The sequence below is a fragment of the Aulostomus chinensis genome, chromosome 1 (assembly GCF_037954235.1).
Source record: "Aulostomus chinensis isolate RoL2024-O1b breed Wild chromosome 1, RoL_Achi_v1.0, whole genome shotgun sequence".
In the NCBI taxonomy this organism is placed as follows: domain Eukaryota; kingdom Metazoa; phylum Chordata; class Actinopteri; order Syngnathiformes; family Aulostomidae; genus Aulostomus; species Aulostomus chinensis.
The window spans coordinates 21,260,343-21,276,179 of NC_141320.1; the positions used below are offsets into that span (position 1 = coordinate 21,260,343).

Sequence of the window (15,837 nt, forward strand, 5' to 3'; positions counted from 1 at the left end):
CTTCTACACCAGATGTCACACGGCTCAGTAGACCTCTGGTTTGACCCATAGCAGGTCCAGTCTCCAGGGTGCCCCCATCATTCTGCTTTTCAGTTGCAGGACATGCAGCAGAATCCCATCGCTCCTCTGCAGAAGAACATGAGAGAGCGTCTGCTTGCTCTTCTCTGGCTGGACGTAGGGGAGAGTCTGTTTGCTCTTCTCTGGCTGGACGTAGGGGAGAGTCTGCTTGCTCTTCTCTGGCTGGACGTAGGGGAGAGTCTGTTTGCTCTTCTCTGGCTGGATGTAGGGGAGAGTCTGTTTGCTCTTCTCTGGCTGGACGTAGGGGAGAGTCTGTTTGCTCTTCTCTGGCTGGACGTAGGGGAGAGTCTGTTCGCTCTTCTCTGGCTGGACGTAGGGGAGAGTCTGTTCGCTCTTCTCTGGCTGGACGTAGGGGAGAGTCTGTTTGCTCTTCTCTGGCTGGACGTAGGGGAGAGTCTGTTTGCTCTTCTCTGGCTGGACGTATGGGAGAGTCTGTTTGCTCCTCTCTGGCTGGACGTAGGGGAGAGTCTGCTTGCTCCTCTCTGGCTGGACGTAGGGGAGAGTCTGTTTGCTCCTCTCTGGCTGGACGTAGGGGAGAGTCTGTTTGCTCCTCTCTGGCTGGACGTAGGGGAGAGTCTGTTTGCTCTTCAGAAGTTTGCTGGACCTTCGCTTGAAGGCCATGATTTTCCTCTTTCAAACAGCTTTTTAAATCATGAAGATTTCCCAGGATTTCCCAATGATGAAATCATCAATATGTGCTGTCACTGCACATAGAAGACTCTGAACTTCACCGTTCAGACTGCCAGTCTTTGTGGGGTCCTGGTCCTTCCTTGATTTGAGGTGGGCCAACTCAGCAGTGAAGGTCTCTGTCTCCTGAGATGCAGTAGAAACTCGTCTCCTCAAACATCCATTTTCTGCCTCTCTCTCCTCACTCTGGGATCTCAGCTGTTCAAGAGTCGTCTTCTTCTCAGTGAGTTCTTCTCTCCTTTTGTTCTTCTCTGCCTGGATGGAGTTGAGCTCACACTTGAGGTCACACTTCTCCTTGTAAACCATCTTCACCTCAAGCTGAAGATTGTGGACTTGTGTGTTCAGGTCTCTGATCTGAGTCTGATTCTCCTCCCTCACAGATTCAAGGTTGCCCAACATGGCAGACATGTTCTCTACCAGCTGATATGCAATGATCTTCTCTTGTCCAAGACTAGAAACCTGTCCCCACAATTCTGGTTTTCTGTCCATCTCTTGTCACACAGAGACTGAAGCTGATCAAGTGCACTTTTCTTCTCAGTCAGGTCTTCCTCAAGACATTTCATCTCCACCTGTTCACTCTCCCTCAGAGACTGAACCTGGGTCAGCTCTTTTCTGAACTCATTGTTCTCTCCATCAACCTTCCTCCCCTCACGCTGAAGACTGTGGACTGTTGCGTTCAGATCTTCTATCTTAGTCTGGTTCTTGTCCTGGACCGTTTGGAGGTTGACCACCACAGCAGTGAGGTTCTGTAACTCCTGGATTGCTCTTTTATTCTCACGTTCAAGAGTAGAAACTTGTTCCCTCAAATTCTGGTTTTCTGCCTGTGTGTTGTCACACAGAGACTGAAGCTGCTCAAGTGCAGCTTTCTTCTCAGTCAGGTCCTCCTGCTCTGTCAGCCTGAGAGATGGAGGAGCAGGATCACATTGACCAGGATCATTCAGTGGATAAATACAGCTCTTACTGAGATCCACCAGATCTCTGAATGCTCCAACGATACAATCCAATGGAGTCATAGCCTTCTGCCCTGTGTTGATCTGAAGATCTTGAGCCAGACTAAATCTCCTGGAACTGTCAAGTCTTTAAAGACCAAAACTGCCCCAGAAATGAGGAGACTGGATTCTTTTCTAGAATGTGACGGTAATTACAGTCCTGCAGAGTGACATCACTGACATGACTGGATGACTTCAGTCACGTGACTGGATGACTTCAGTCATGTGACTGGATGACAGTGTAGATTCCAATGTAGAGGTTGGGGAAATAGTCTCTGAGAATCCAGCTTGAACCCACGCCCTCTTTGTTTTTCAAAAACCCAAACAGCGACCATCAGTCTCCCTCCAATCCTGTGCTTGGGTTAAATGTTGCTGTTCCATTTTGCAGCAGCAGGTGTCGCTGTGATACCAGGTTCAGTTCAAGATTCCCAACTCCAGCTCATGTTGGTGACCTCAGTGGCAGGTAAAATGGCGCTTCAGTGGATCATGTGATCAACTCATGTCTGTCCTCACTGCTCCACAGGTCTGTCAAATGTTCTGTAAAATAGTTGGACCCAGCAGAGCTGCTAGATTAGGAGTTGATGGAGTCGTTGCAGATACCAGGGTCCAAAGTCCAGCTTGAACCTGGTTTGTGCAGTTCTTTGTCAAGCTAGCAGCCATTCTTGTCACTGCCAAGCTAAAGTGACTTCTGTCAACAAAGGTCAACATATAAAAGGATATTTCTACTGTCAGTTCAAGATTTTGATCAAACTCCTTTTTCAGAGCTGGAACCTTCCTCTTGTGTCAGCTTCCTGTTCCCATCTCTATGGTAACGGTCAGTTTTGACCCACGTCTTCAATCAGCTGTCAAATAAACTAAAACAATTTTCTATCCTCCAAGTTGTTTCCATCTCTTGGTGACCTTGTTAGGCTTCCTTATCCATGGAAATATTGATTGATTGATTGATTGATTGTTTGTGTTTAGATTCATGTGTGACACTTGTGTGTGTTCTCTGCAGAGATGTTCCTTCAGTTGAAGCACCATCCGTCCGTCCTGCTGTCCTGACTGCTTGGGCAGTCCTGACACCTCTTTCTTCTGGAACCAGATCCTGAGTGGGGTTGTGGCTGTGGCTGTTCTGGTTGGTGTTGAGGCAGGGCTGCTGAGGAGGACGCTGTTGCACTCTTGGTGGATGTGGGTCCACAACACAAATGCAGTCTATGCAGACACATCAAGGATGGTCTTTGTTGTGTTGTTGTGCAGGTCGATGGGAGAACGAGGCTGATGAGAGTCCCTGAAGCTCCCATGACTGGGAGAGGAGCTGCTGGCAGTGTTGCTGACAGTACACTTCTGACTTCAGGTTTGGCTCTGATTGTTGCTTTGTCATCTTATTTTGATAACTGGGTCTAAACCAATGCTAATGATTTTATAATTCAGTGAAAAACATTTTTTCTTTTATTTTGTTGAACTAGAGGTTCCTGACAAAGTCAAAAATCCTTGATACAATAAACAAATTGATGTGGTTCTTTGATGCATTTAAATCCTAAAACAGGTCCCACAGGAGGAAGGTTAAATCATGTGACCATCATCATAACAGCTGTTGACCTTGTTTAACTAGTTGGTGGTGCTAAATATCACCAGCTTGCTAACGTTAACTAGCTAACGTAGCCAGCTAGCTAATATTATTTTCTAACTTCAGGCCTAAATTTTGGATTGACTGTTAAAATTGTTCACCTCACCTTTGTAACACCAGGTTTTGTCTTGATGATGTCATTGTAACTGCCTTTCTGATTCTAAAATATAAATGCATCCAAAATAAAAATGTCAAACTGCCCCTCCATGGAAACATCATATTTAATATACTGCAATATTCTTTTCCAGTGTACTACACTATATTTTTGTTTTATCAGAGAGGCTTTAATGTCTGTCTTCGATCTCTAAACTCTGACACTGATGTCATTGGTGTTGACTGAATTCTACCCCCTGACAGACTGGGAAGGCTCATATTGGTGATGTCATCATAAATATATGAAGGTCTTGTTTCAAAGTAACTTGTTATTTTGTTCTTGGTTGTCATGGTGACTCGTGGTATCGGGGCTCCATTGATGATGTCATTTTGTCGTGGTTGTGCACGTGTGACACTCAAGGTGAACACACTCACAGTTGATTGGACCAACTCAGATCAGCTGTTCTGAACCTGATACTCAGAGTTTCCATCTCAGTGTCAACTCAGGAGTGACTGAGGAGAAGAGTTTCAGAACAGCCACAGTTGGGGGACTTCCATCCAGCAGCCATTTTCTATCCCTGTAAGGAGTGAAGGGATCTGGAGCTGCTGGGTTCAGGTGGATCCAGAACACAAGATGGAGGTCAGTCAGGACCCCAGAAGGAGACCAGCATCTGGAAGGTGGAGATGCTTTAATCTGACACCGTTGTGTCAACAGTTCTGAAATCAGAACAAAAATAAACAGTTGTATTTCCACCTGCTACTCCTGCATGTATTCAAGTGAACAGGAACACAGATTCATGCTCAACTTCTCCTGTGTGTTCATCCACAGTCACCAAACAACAACCAGACTGAAGAACTCCTTCATCCCCCGAGCCACTAAACTGTTAAACTCCTCACTGGAGGGGGGGAGGGCCAACAGAAGGACTGTAGGAGAGGGCTGAGCACCATTAGCTTAACCCAATAACAACCGGACACTCGTGCAATATAAGAGACTGTACATTATTATTATTATTGTTATTGTTATTATTATTATTATTATTATTATATAATTCTTGTTACTACTGCTATTATTATTATTATTATAACTATTATATGTTTTATCATATTATATCATAATCATTATTATATTATATCATCATCATTATTATTGTTTTAATAACAATTAAGAACAATTAATATTATGATTATTCCTGTCACTATGCACAAATACATAATCATCCAGGTACACACAGGCACACGCACATGTATATATGCATATATATATATATATGCATATATATATATATATATATATGCATATATATATATATATATATATATATATATATATATTCTTTGTTTTCTCTTCTTTGCTATTTTTAGTCTAATCTATGGTAACAGTGCTGTGAATGTATGTTGAGGAGAGTGCGATTTCCCTCACGGAACGTCCAAAAGGGATTAATAAAGTAGTCTGTCTGTCTGTCTGTCTGTCCAAACCAGACAAAAGGGGGTTTGCTAGCATGGCTGCTGAGATAGAAAGGCTCTGTTTAAATTGAGTCCTTTTTCCATTTCTTTCTCGGCTTCTTCAAGCGGTGCTGTCGTCACTTCCTGTGACCACGGGAGGGAAGGGGTCCCCCTTCAGAATAAGTTTGAAATCATTGTTACTTCCTTTTCAACATGCCTTTAGCAGACCAACTCACTGACCTGCTCAGTGAGGTAGTGTGGCTGAGTGGTCTAAGGTGCTGGATTAAGGCTCCAGTCTCTGAGGAGGCGTGGATTCAAATCCCACCACTGCCATCATGTCCCAGGTCTCTGGAGAGGTGTGGCAGGTCTCTCCCAGCCTCTCTGAGCTGGAGGTGTTGGCTGCTTTTATCACTCTGGGAAGAAAATGTCCTGAACTTGAGGTGTTCTCCTCATCTTGAACTCTCCAAAACAATAATGTGCAGTAACGCTGAGCTGCCTTCAAGTCAACAACATGGGCACAGTGTACCCAGAGCCACAGGCTCCTCCCAGTATATGCAGCACTGCCAGTGACCTCTGCTCCAGCGTAACGGTGACGCTCCAAACTGAAGCTGATCCAGGACCAGCTCAGGAGGAGCCATGGAGCAGACAGGCTCTCTGATTTAATGCTGCTGTCTATTGAGAGGAACATCCCAGTTGACTCCAACAAGGCTGCTGATGTCTTCAAACCCAGGACCAGAAGAAGAACCCTCCTCTGAGTCCACAGACCTGAGCACCACTGCTCTGACTACCAGGTTACCTCCTGGTTATCAGGGTGAAGTCATGGTGAGGTGGTCAGTTGTTCCTGGTGTTTTATTCCAGAGGCCTGGGAGTTAAACACTGAATTAAATAATTTTAATTCTTTACTTGAAGTTTCACGCTATTTCCTGGAAATGTATGACAACTTCCTCCATGCTGGTGCCCCATCACACACAACAGGTGCACTTGTCCTCTTTTCACCTCTGACCCTCAAACATTCCACCAGTGAACGTCCAGAAATTGAAGCATCAACAGTTCAGCAACAATGAATTCTTCAAATCACCTCTGAAATAAGAGATGAATCTTTACCTGCTGAGGCTTCAGAGCCAAATTGTGAACCTTCAACTCTCACATTCCTGTTCTTGTCTCAATCCTGCTCTCCTAAATCAAGGCCCGTTCAATAGATGGTAGAGCAGAGAGGAGCAGAGGAAGAGAGCTGGGACCAGAACCAGAGGCTGATGGATCAAAACTGTCCTCTGGTAAAGGAAAAGAACAAAATAAACCTGTTAGTTTAGAAATGTGAATCTGATAAAAAGGGGTGGAAAACAAATTGATCTTACTGCAGAATCACAAACCATTGTGAGTTAACAACAGTCTCCTTTCTGACTGAAGCAAAAGTTTACTTCAAAAGGTTTTTCTGATTCAACATAGCAGCTAAATTTCCATTTCTATACTGATTATCTGCAATGGTACATGGGGGGTGGAGCCTATCACAGCTGACATTGGTCGAGGGGCGGGGTTCACCCTGGACAGGTCACCAGTCCATCACAGGACCAACACATAGAGACAGACAACCATTCACACTCACAGTCACACCTACAGTCAATTTAGAGTATCAATCAGCCTCGTCCTCTCTTGATGTCTTTGGACTGTGGGAGGAAGCTGGAGTACCAGAGAGAACCCACACAGGAACAGGAGAACATGCAAACCCAGAACCTTCTTGCTGTGAGGCAACAGCACGAACCATCGCACCATTTTGTCCCCTGAAAATGCCACCAGAGTGTTTGTATTTTCTGTAAAATCAAGTACACATGAACACACTACACTAATCTCAGGGGTAGTGGCACACTGGATAATGTGTCTGACTACAAATCAGAAGCTTCTAGGTTCAACTGCTGGCCAGCTTAATTAAAACTTTACACTGAGAAGCTTTCATTTCCTCTCCTTCTTCCCAGGATGGTTCCACCTCAGTGGAAAGGTTCACTAAATACTCATCAACTTCTCTGGTCCAATCACATTTATGTTGGCACACAGAGAACAGATCCAGAGTCAGAGCTGAGACTTCAGTCTAACCACCTTAAGATGGAGGAGAAGAAGCCCTGATTTCTGGGTCTCAGTCTTTTTACTCTCTTGGCTCCACCCACACAGGGCAGGAGAACATCCTCATAGTGAGTCAGTATTTTTCCATGTTTAACCAAATCAGCTCTCAGTGGTTAAGAACAGGTGAGTTAGTGAGTGTGGTTCGTTCTAATCTGATGTCCAAGCTGCAGGGAGCAGCAAAGCCAAACAGTACAGAAGCCTTTCAGCATTCATGCAGACTGTAAAGAGGCTGAAATGCTCCCTGCTTCTGGAAGGAGCAGAGATGGAGCCAGAAAAAACACAGAATTTACCCAGACTCTGATTTGAACTAGCAAGAGACTCAAGCTGGTCATGAAGTATGATTGGCTGCCTCTTCGTGATGTCATTCACACACACCTGTATAATCAGGATGTGAGCTGAGGGGTGGAGATCGATGAGTCCTGGAGACGTTCCATAATGTCCACAACTTTGGCACCAGGAAGACAGCAGGTGATGGCACCTGGGAGTTCAACAGACCTGATGATTGAACCACCAATCACAAGGATTTCAGCCTCCATTGTAAACAGAGAGTTTAGATGAGAGAGAACCTGCTGTCAGCCTCACCAGTCAGGGCAGTGGCAGAGGCAGCAGAGTTGAATGAAGCAGGACCACCTGGCAGGTCTCAGCTGGAGGTGATGACATCACTGGCCTCAGTCCTCACCAGTGCTCTGCCTAGCAACAGGGACGATGGAGAGAAACCAGTAGAAGCACTCTGAGAGTTGGAGACAGCAGGAGAGAGAGAGACCACGACAGAGTCACCCATGGGAAACTGTTGGATCCACTCAGGACCGGCTGGACAGACACAGATCAAAGACAGAATTGATGATGATGTCATCAGGAGGCTTTGATAGTGTCTTTATTTGTACCTAGAATTCTGTCTTTGATCTCAGGAGGACATGAAAGAAACCCAATTGAGGAAAGTAGAGGAGAACATTCAGCTTCATTAGAAACACTTGAACTGTTGAACAGTAGAATTTGTTTGAAACAGTTTACAACACTGACTGACAGGATTGAAGAGGGGAGGTTTTTCTACTTTAAATTCATTCTAACTTTAAACTGGAGATGAACATTTTTAGTCGTTCATATTCTAACATACAGAGGAAGTCATGTCATTCCCTTTTTAAAAAAAGAAAAAACATGTGAAGCTCCTCCCCCCAGCTCCAGATGGACAGACAGACATGAGAGTGGCCAGGAAGCAAAGAAGTGTTGTGCTCCTCTCCAGTGCTCTGGTGTTGTTGTGTTCTTCTCAGCTCCATCATGAAGACCTGCTGGCACTGGGCGCTGGTGGAAGTTTGCAGCTCTCACTGGAAAGTCCTGAGGCTCCTCCCACTCTGAAGCAGGCAGTTGCTCCCAGCCAGCCCTCACTTTCACTCTCTGGTGTAGGAGTGAAGAACAAAATCAGAATCAAGAACCATCACTCTTTCATTGGGGCTCCTTTCTCCTTGTTCTGATACAGAAATTCAACAGCTTCTATCATTGATTGACAGGAAATGTTGATGACACACTGGGATTTTTGTTCTCCTGCTGTCACTGTCAAGTGCAGCTGAACATGAGAGGTAGCAGGATCATTCATGTGTTCATGTTTCCAGCAGACAAGGAGGAAACCTGGGAGGACTTCAGTGACTTTGATCACTGGTTCTCACTTCATCTTCTCAGTATAAAGTTTAAAGCGAGCTGGCCAGGAGTTGAACCTAGAATCTTCTGATCCGTAGTCAGACGCGTTATCCATTGCGCCACCAGCCCTGTGAAGAAGCAGCTGTGTTCATGTGTGCTTGCTGTTACAGAAAAGCCCAACAACATGGTGGCATTTTCAGGGGACACAATGGTGCAGTGGTCAGCACTGTGGCCTCCCAGCAAGAAGGTTCAGCTCTCCTCCTATTTGGTTGCTAGGAACGTGAATCAGGCCTCAGTGGAGCGGTGCTGCTGAGGCTGAGTGAGGCTGAGTGAGGGACTGAGCAGGAGCCAGCAGGTCCAAGCAGGTTCAGGCAAACTCCCCTCAGTCCACCAACATCAAAGCAGAGGAACAGAGTTCATCTAACAAAATGGATTCATATCATCTCCTCTTGGAATGTTCTGGAACTACAAGTACACTTAAAATGGCTGACTTATGACAACAGAAGGAACTTTGAAGTAGATTTGATTTATTTAAGTCAGTGACAGTCATTTTTGTTCATTTTTTGTTCTTGTCTTGCCACTGTGAGACAGTCGCTAGAAAACTGACCAACAATAATTTCATGTGGCATGCAATTAACAAAAGACCCACATTGATGGTCGAGGGGTCTGGAGCCTATCCGAGCATCTACGGGCCAGAGGCGGGGTTCACCCTGGACAGGTCACCAGTCCATCACAGGGCCACATACAGAGACAAACAACCATTCATACCTACGGTCAATTTAGAGTGTCCAATCAGCCTCGTCCCAAATTACACGTCTTTGGACGGTGGGAAGGAACCGGAGTACCCGGAGAGAACCCACGCATTCATGGGGAGAACATGCAGGCTCTACACAGAAAGATTCCCCACCCGAGCCTGGACTCAAACCCAGAACCTTCTTGCTGTGAGGCCACAGTGCTCACCACTGCACCATCATGCTGCCATGCTCTCTTCTACTTTCCTCAATTGTCTTTCTTTCATGTCCTCCTGAGATCAAAGACAGAATTCTAGCTACTGTCAAAGCCCTGATGACATCATCATTCATATCTGACCATTACAGCTCACTACATTCGCGACTGGATCCTCGCATGCCATGTTCTTCAAACCAGAGCCGTGGAAACCAGCCACACAGCGAGAAAACTCAGCAGCAAATATTGTCCGCGCTGCGGAGATGACGGGCTTGTTGCACATTGGTTGCTTTGCACACCTTCTTAATTGAAGTCCCTACAGCTGCACGCTTGCTCGGCAGAGTCAGACGCATGGCTGCATTTTTTCATCGTAGCTCTACGGCGAGCCGCATCCTCAGTGAGAAGCAAAGGGTGCTGGAGCTTCCTGAGCACAAGATGGTGATTGACGTGGTGACACGTTGGAATAGCTCACTGGAGATGCTGGACCGTTTCCTCCAGCAGCAACCAGCCATCTCAGCAGCTCTGCTGTCACCTGAAGTACGCAGAAACGAGAAAGATGTCTGCACGTTGACAGACGTGGATGTAAGAGTAGCAGAGGAAATAGTCTCTGAGAATCCAGCTTGAAGCCACACCCTCCTTGTTCTTCAAAAACCCAAACAGCGACCATCAGTCTCCCTCAAATCCTGTACTTGGGTTCAGTGTTGCTGTTCCATGTTGCAGCAGCAGGGGTCACTGTGATACCAGGTTCAGTTCAAGATTCCCAACTCCAGCTCATGTTGGGGACCTCAGTGGCAGGGCTCATACAAAAAGAGTCAACACGTTCATTTGTATAACAGAAAATTTCAATGATGTGGTGGCATTTTCTTTTTCTGTGCTGTCTGATTTTCTAAATATCAGGTTTAGATCCTCAAATTAACACTGGGACACCAAAAGAGAACACAGTAATTCTCCAGTGATCTGGTGTTGTTGTGTTCTTCTCAGCTCCATCATGAAGACCTGCTGGCACTGGGCGCTGGTGGAAGTTTGCAGCTCTCACTGGAAAGTCCTGAGGCTCCTCCCACTCTGAAGCAGGCAGTTGCTCCCAGCCAGCCCACACTTTCACTCTCTGGTGTAGGAGTGAAGAACAAAATCAGAATCAAGAACCATCACTCTTTCATTGGGGCTCCTTTCTCCTTGTTCTGATCCAGAAACTCAACAGCTTCTATCATTGATTTGACAGGAAATGTTGATGACACACTGGGATTTTTGTTCTGCTGCTGTCACTGTCAAGTGCAGCTTAACATGAGAGGTAGCAGGATCATTCATGTGTTCATGTTTCCAGCAGACAAGGAGGAAACCTGGGAGGACTTCACGGACTTTGATCACTGGTTCTCACTTCAGGTGTGAAAGCTTTTGTTTATGAAGTTTGAACTGAGCTGGCCAGGAGTTGAACTTAGAATCTTCTGATCCGAAGTCAGACGCGTTATCCATTGCGCCACCAGCCCTACAGAGGGGAGGGGCTTCAACAAACTCCTCATCATTTCCACCTCCAGGAGTGAGGCCTCCCGGGACCCAAGAGGCTCCAGCTGGCAGAGCTCTCACTCATTTCTCCACCACCTCGCTAACCTGAGCTGGAGCATCTGAGAACCAAACAGTGACCCCCTTCATTCCAGAGCCCCCACCACTTTAACCACAGCCGGCCGGCCTCCTCCATACTGCTACTAAAATTGAAGACTGAAGCGTCTCATCAAGAGATCTGTCACAGGTGTCTGCTGTGGAGGGTCAATCTGTCCGTCCACATTCAGATCATCGATGCAGCGACTCTGCTAGGATCAAACTACTCAGGATGAAACAGACCAATGTTGACATCAAGCAGCAACTCAGCAGCTGATCAACAGAGTCCTCAGCACCAGTAGAGCCTGGTCCTGGTCCCTGGGGGGCTCCAACCACCAGCCTCTCTGTTAACAGCCGGGCGCCACAGAGACTCACATTCACACTCACATTCATACCTACAGTCAATTTAGAGTATCAATCAGCCTCGTCCCAAATTACATGTCTTTGGACGGTGGGAAGAAGCCGGAGTACCAGAGAGAACCCACACATGGACGGGGAGGCAAGGCAATTTTCTTTGTAGAGCCCGTTTTCACAAACAGTTTGTCTCAAAGGGCTTCACGTGGCATCTTAACAACATCCTCTGCCCTTAGACCCTCACATCGACTGAGGAAAAACTCCATAGAAAACCCTTTTAACAGGGAAAAATCTGAGAAACCTCAGGGTGAGCAACAGAGGAGGGATCCCTCACCCAGGAGGACAGACGTGCAGTAGATGTTGTTACAGAGAAGAAAACAGTTTACAATACAAAATGTGGGAAACATGGAAATGTTAATAACAGTTGAAGAAGGAAGCTTCTGGAAGGGGAGGCAGGGAGAGCAAGCCAGCTTGATGGGGGACTGGATGGCAGACTGGTTCATGGAAGGGAAGCACAGGCCGGTGTGACAGTAGGGAATAAGAGGGGGGGGGGGGGGGGGCGATGCAGGCGGCGGTTGGGGCTCTGGTGGATCTGTGGAAACACAGAGAGACTGCGAGACACCAAGGCCAAACTACAAAGTGCAACAAGTAATGGTAATGACAGTTCCAAAAATGTGCAGGGAGAAGAGGAGGGAAGGGCTCCATGTAACCTGATGTGTCTCCCAGCAGTCTCAGCCAGTAGCAGCATAGAGGAGGGGAGAACATGCAGACTCTACACAGAAAGATTCCCCACCTGAGCCTGGACTCAAACCCAGAACCTTCTTACTGTGAGGCCACAGTGCTCACCACTGCACCACTGTGCAGCCATGCTCTCTTCTACTTTTCTCAATTGTGTTTCTTTCATGTCCTCCTGAGATCAAAGACAGAATTCTAGCTACTGTCAAAGCCCTGATGACATCATCAGGAATTCTGACTTTGATCTGGAGACTCTTGCTTTAATCTGAATTTGACCTGACTAATGTTTTAGTTTAGGTTGCATGATACCGACCACCTCATTTCTCCTGATGGACTGGTGACCTGTCTAGGGTGAACCCTGCCTCTTGAACAATGTCACCTGGGATCGCCCCCCCCCCCCCCCGTGACCCTTAAAGGATAAGAACAGAAAGTGGATGGAGGGATGGACTCAACGCTGAAATCAGCTGATCTGATCCACATTCTAATGTTTCCTGTCCCTCTTTAGGAGTCAATGAGAATAGTAGTGTATATAATAATGTATATCCAACCTTGTAGTATCTTTCCAAAGATTTTAGTATTTCTTCTTGTTTCTACTTGTAGTTTTAGTGTCTGGATCTTTTCTTTTGATGTCCTGCTGTCTGCTCTTTGCTTTTGGAGCTTCCTTCAACAACTACCAGGCCTCCTGGGTACTGTAGGAAACATGGTCAAGTTCTTCTGACTTCTCCAGGAACGTCCTGCTCACATTGGTCTGTCTTCATTTTGACTCCGCCCACTGCCACAATGACCAGCCTTTATACTCTTGGTGACTGGGGCCCTGGTTGCTGCAGGCCTCAACACCAGCCTGTGGTTGTGAGCAGGGCAGAACAGAACTGACAGTATCTCCCATGCAGGACCTGGGTCAGCACCTGGTGCCAGCTGGGGCAACGTCCTGGAGTTCATTCAGCCTGGAGAACCAGGTGCTGGTTCCTTCTTTTACCAGGCAGGAACGGGCAGCAGATCCAGGATCAGTAGGTGAAGATGTCTGCTTTGACTGGTAGGAGGAAAGAGAGCAGGAGAGCTGGTCAGAGACAAAGACAGATCATGAAGAAGGAGTGCTGTATTCTGCTAGCACATGCTAGTGACAGTCAGAGATCAGGAGTCTCAGCAGGGAAAGATTCATCTCTTATTTCAGAGGACGATTGGACGTTCACTGGAAGACTGTGAATGTTTGAGGGTCAGAGGAGAAAAGAGGACAAGTGCACCTGTTGTGTGTGATGGGGCACCAGCATGGAGGAAGTTGTCAAACATTTCCAGCTAAACAGCAGGAAACTTCAAGTAAAGAATTAAAATGATTTAGTTAACAATGAGGTCTCTGTCATAAAACAAAAGGAACAACTGACTCCCTCACCATTTCCACCCTCTTCAACAGATTCACATTTCAAAACAACCAGGTTTATTTTGTTCCCTTCTTTTAGCAGAGGATGGTTTTGATCCATCCACCTCTGGGTTCTGGGCCCAGCACGCTTCCTCTGTAAATCCATATTTTGGGTTCTGGCTTGTTCTGCTTTTCATTTTGTGTTTGTATTAAATTTCTGTTGCTGAAAAAAAGAGTTTTTTGCCTTTTTAAAAACACACACACACACACACACACACACACACACTACAGCCAAGCATATAGAATGATACAGTCTGAGGTGGTTTTGACTGGTAGGCACCAGTGTGCACTGTTTGGCACTGAAATCATGTGACTGAAGTCATCCAGTCATGTGACTGAAGTCATCCAGTCATGTCAGTGATGTCACTCTGCAGGACTGTCACTGCCGTCTCATTCTAGAAAAGAATCCAGACTCCACGATAACTGATGGACCTCTGGTTGGAGGCTGGACGATGATGTTTGGTCTTGGGGGGGTTAAGATGGTGGGGCTGTTTCAGTTCTAGTGCTGAAGGCTTTCACCATGACAGTCAGACTCTCCTCTGTCCTTCATGGTCCCTCAAATGTGCAGTGTGGACCTCACACACTGAATTTAGCCTGAAAACTCTTCATGAACAGCAGGAGACTCAGAGTCTCTGTGGCGCTCGGCTGTTAACAGAGAGGCTGGTGGTTGGAGCCCCCCAGGGACCAGGACCAGGCTCTACTGGTGCTGAGGACTCTGTTGATCAGCTGCTGAGTTGCTACTTGATGTCAACATTGGTCTGTTTCATCCTGAGTAGTTTGATCCTAGCAGAGTCGCTGCATCGATGATACCTTAGTATCATATATTATATTATATATATATTATATTACATTATACACCTGAGTTAGTCTGGGGTTGCAGGAATCATACAGCATCCAAATAATAGCAGGTTGAAACATTTATTTAAAAGAGTTTAACATGGTTACACACACACACACACACACACACACACACACACACAGCCTTTCTTTGGTATAAAATGGTCTGTCACGTTCTCTCACATTGCACAACAACACAACAAACAAAGACGGCAGGTCCAGTGTGGTCCTGATAAGACCACTGGACTGCAGGGTCCCAGTATCACTGGTGACAATGGTTTTACCAGCTATGACCTTGGACAAGAACTTCTCAGAGGAAACTCACATTGGTGGCTCAGTGAAGAAAACTAGACCTGAGCTGCCTGCTGGAACCTAGCAGGTGAAGGACAGAGCTCCACCTCTTTAGAGACACCACCACTGTGGGCTCATGTTGGCAAAAGAAGTGGGTCAGTTTTTGACACACACACACACACACACACACACACACTTGGATATACATGCCTTTTACTGCAGGAACCAACCAGAACCATCCAGAACCTGAACCTCTATATCTGATTCTGGGTCTGTTTGTTTCCATAGGCTAGCACACGGCACAGGTCGGCCTGGTTTCAGAAAGTTTCTTGGAATCCTTATTATCAATAAAGTATCAAATATTTTGCATAATAAATGCATGCATGGCCTCATATTTTGCCATTTTAACGTGCTTTAAGTTGACGGTGCCCACCTGTGGTGTCAATGTTTCTATGTTTGTCTGTTCTGGTCTGAATGAAAGAGGAGGTTTTCTTGGTCATGTGACGTGGATGAGAGTTCAACTAGAACTTCCTGATTCAACAGGATTTTAGTTTGTTGGGATTTTGTCAAAGCCACCAACCAAACCTCTGAGTGGTGCAGATGTCTGCTGCCTCCTCAGAGCAGACTGGAGCTCAGCCTCACTCACCTGTGGGAGCCCCAGCAGAGCCACCGTGGGATGGAGTTTCAGTTTAGGCTCCAAGGTCCTGGATTGAATGGTGTTTTGTGTTTTTAGGCCTCCTGGCACCATCAATGGTAGAGCAGAGTGGTGCAGAGGCAGCGTGCTGGGCCCAGAACCCAGAGGTCGATGGATCAAAACCATCCTCTGCTAAAAGAAGAAAAATAAAATGAACCAGTGTCTTTAGAAATGTGTGTCTGTTAAAAAGAGGTTCATAAGGATTTTGTCTTCCTCCACAATCACCAACCATTGTGAGAGTTAACAACAGTCCACTTTCTGACTGAAGCAAAAGTAGACTTCAAAAGGTTTTTCTGATTCAACATAGCAGCTAAATTTCCATTTCCAT

The 15,837-nt window shown here is 46.2% G+C and overlaps 2 non-coding genes across 2 annotated transcripts; both read right to left on the reverse strand.

The window, feature by feature from the left end:
- Positions 1-8,702: 8,702 nt before the first annotated feature.
- On the reverse strand, positions 8,703-8,775 carry trnar-acg (transfer RNA arginine (anticodon ACG)). Its single transcript has one exon. It is a non-coding gene; the product is annotated as a tRNA-Arg (tRNA).
- A 2,227-nt stretch (positions 8,776-11,002) lies between these two features.
- Positions 11,003-11,075, reverse strand: trnar-ucg (transfer RNA arginine (anticodon UCG)). The gene has a single exon. It is a non-coding gene; the product is annotated as a tRNA-Arg (tRNA).
- Between the last annotated feature and the right edge of the window lie 4,762 nt (positions 11,076-15,837).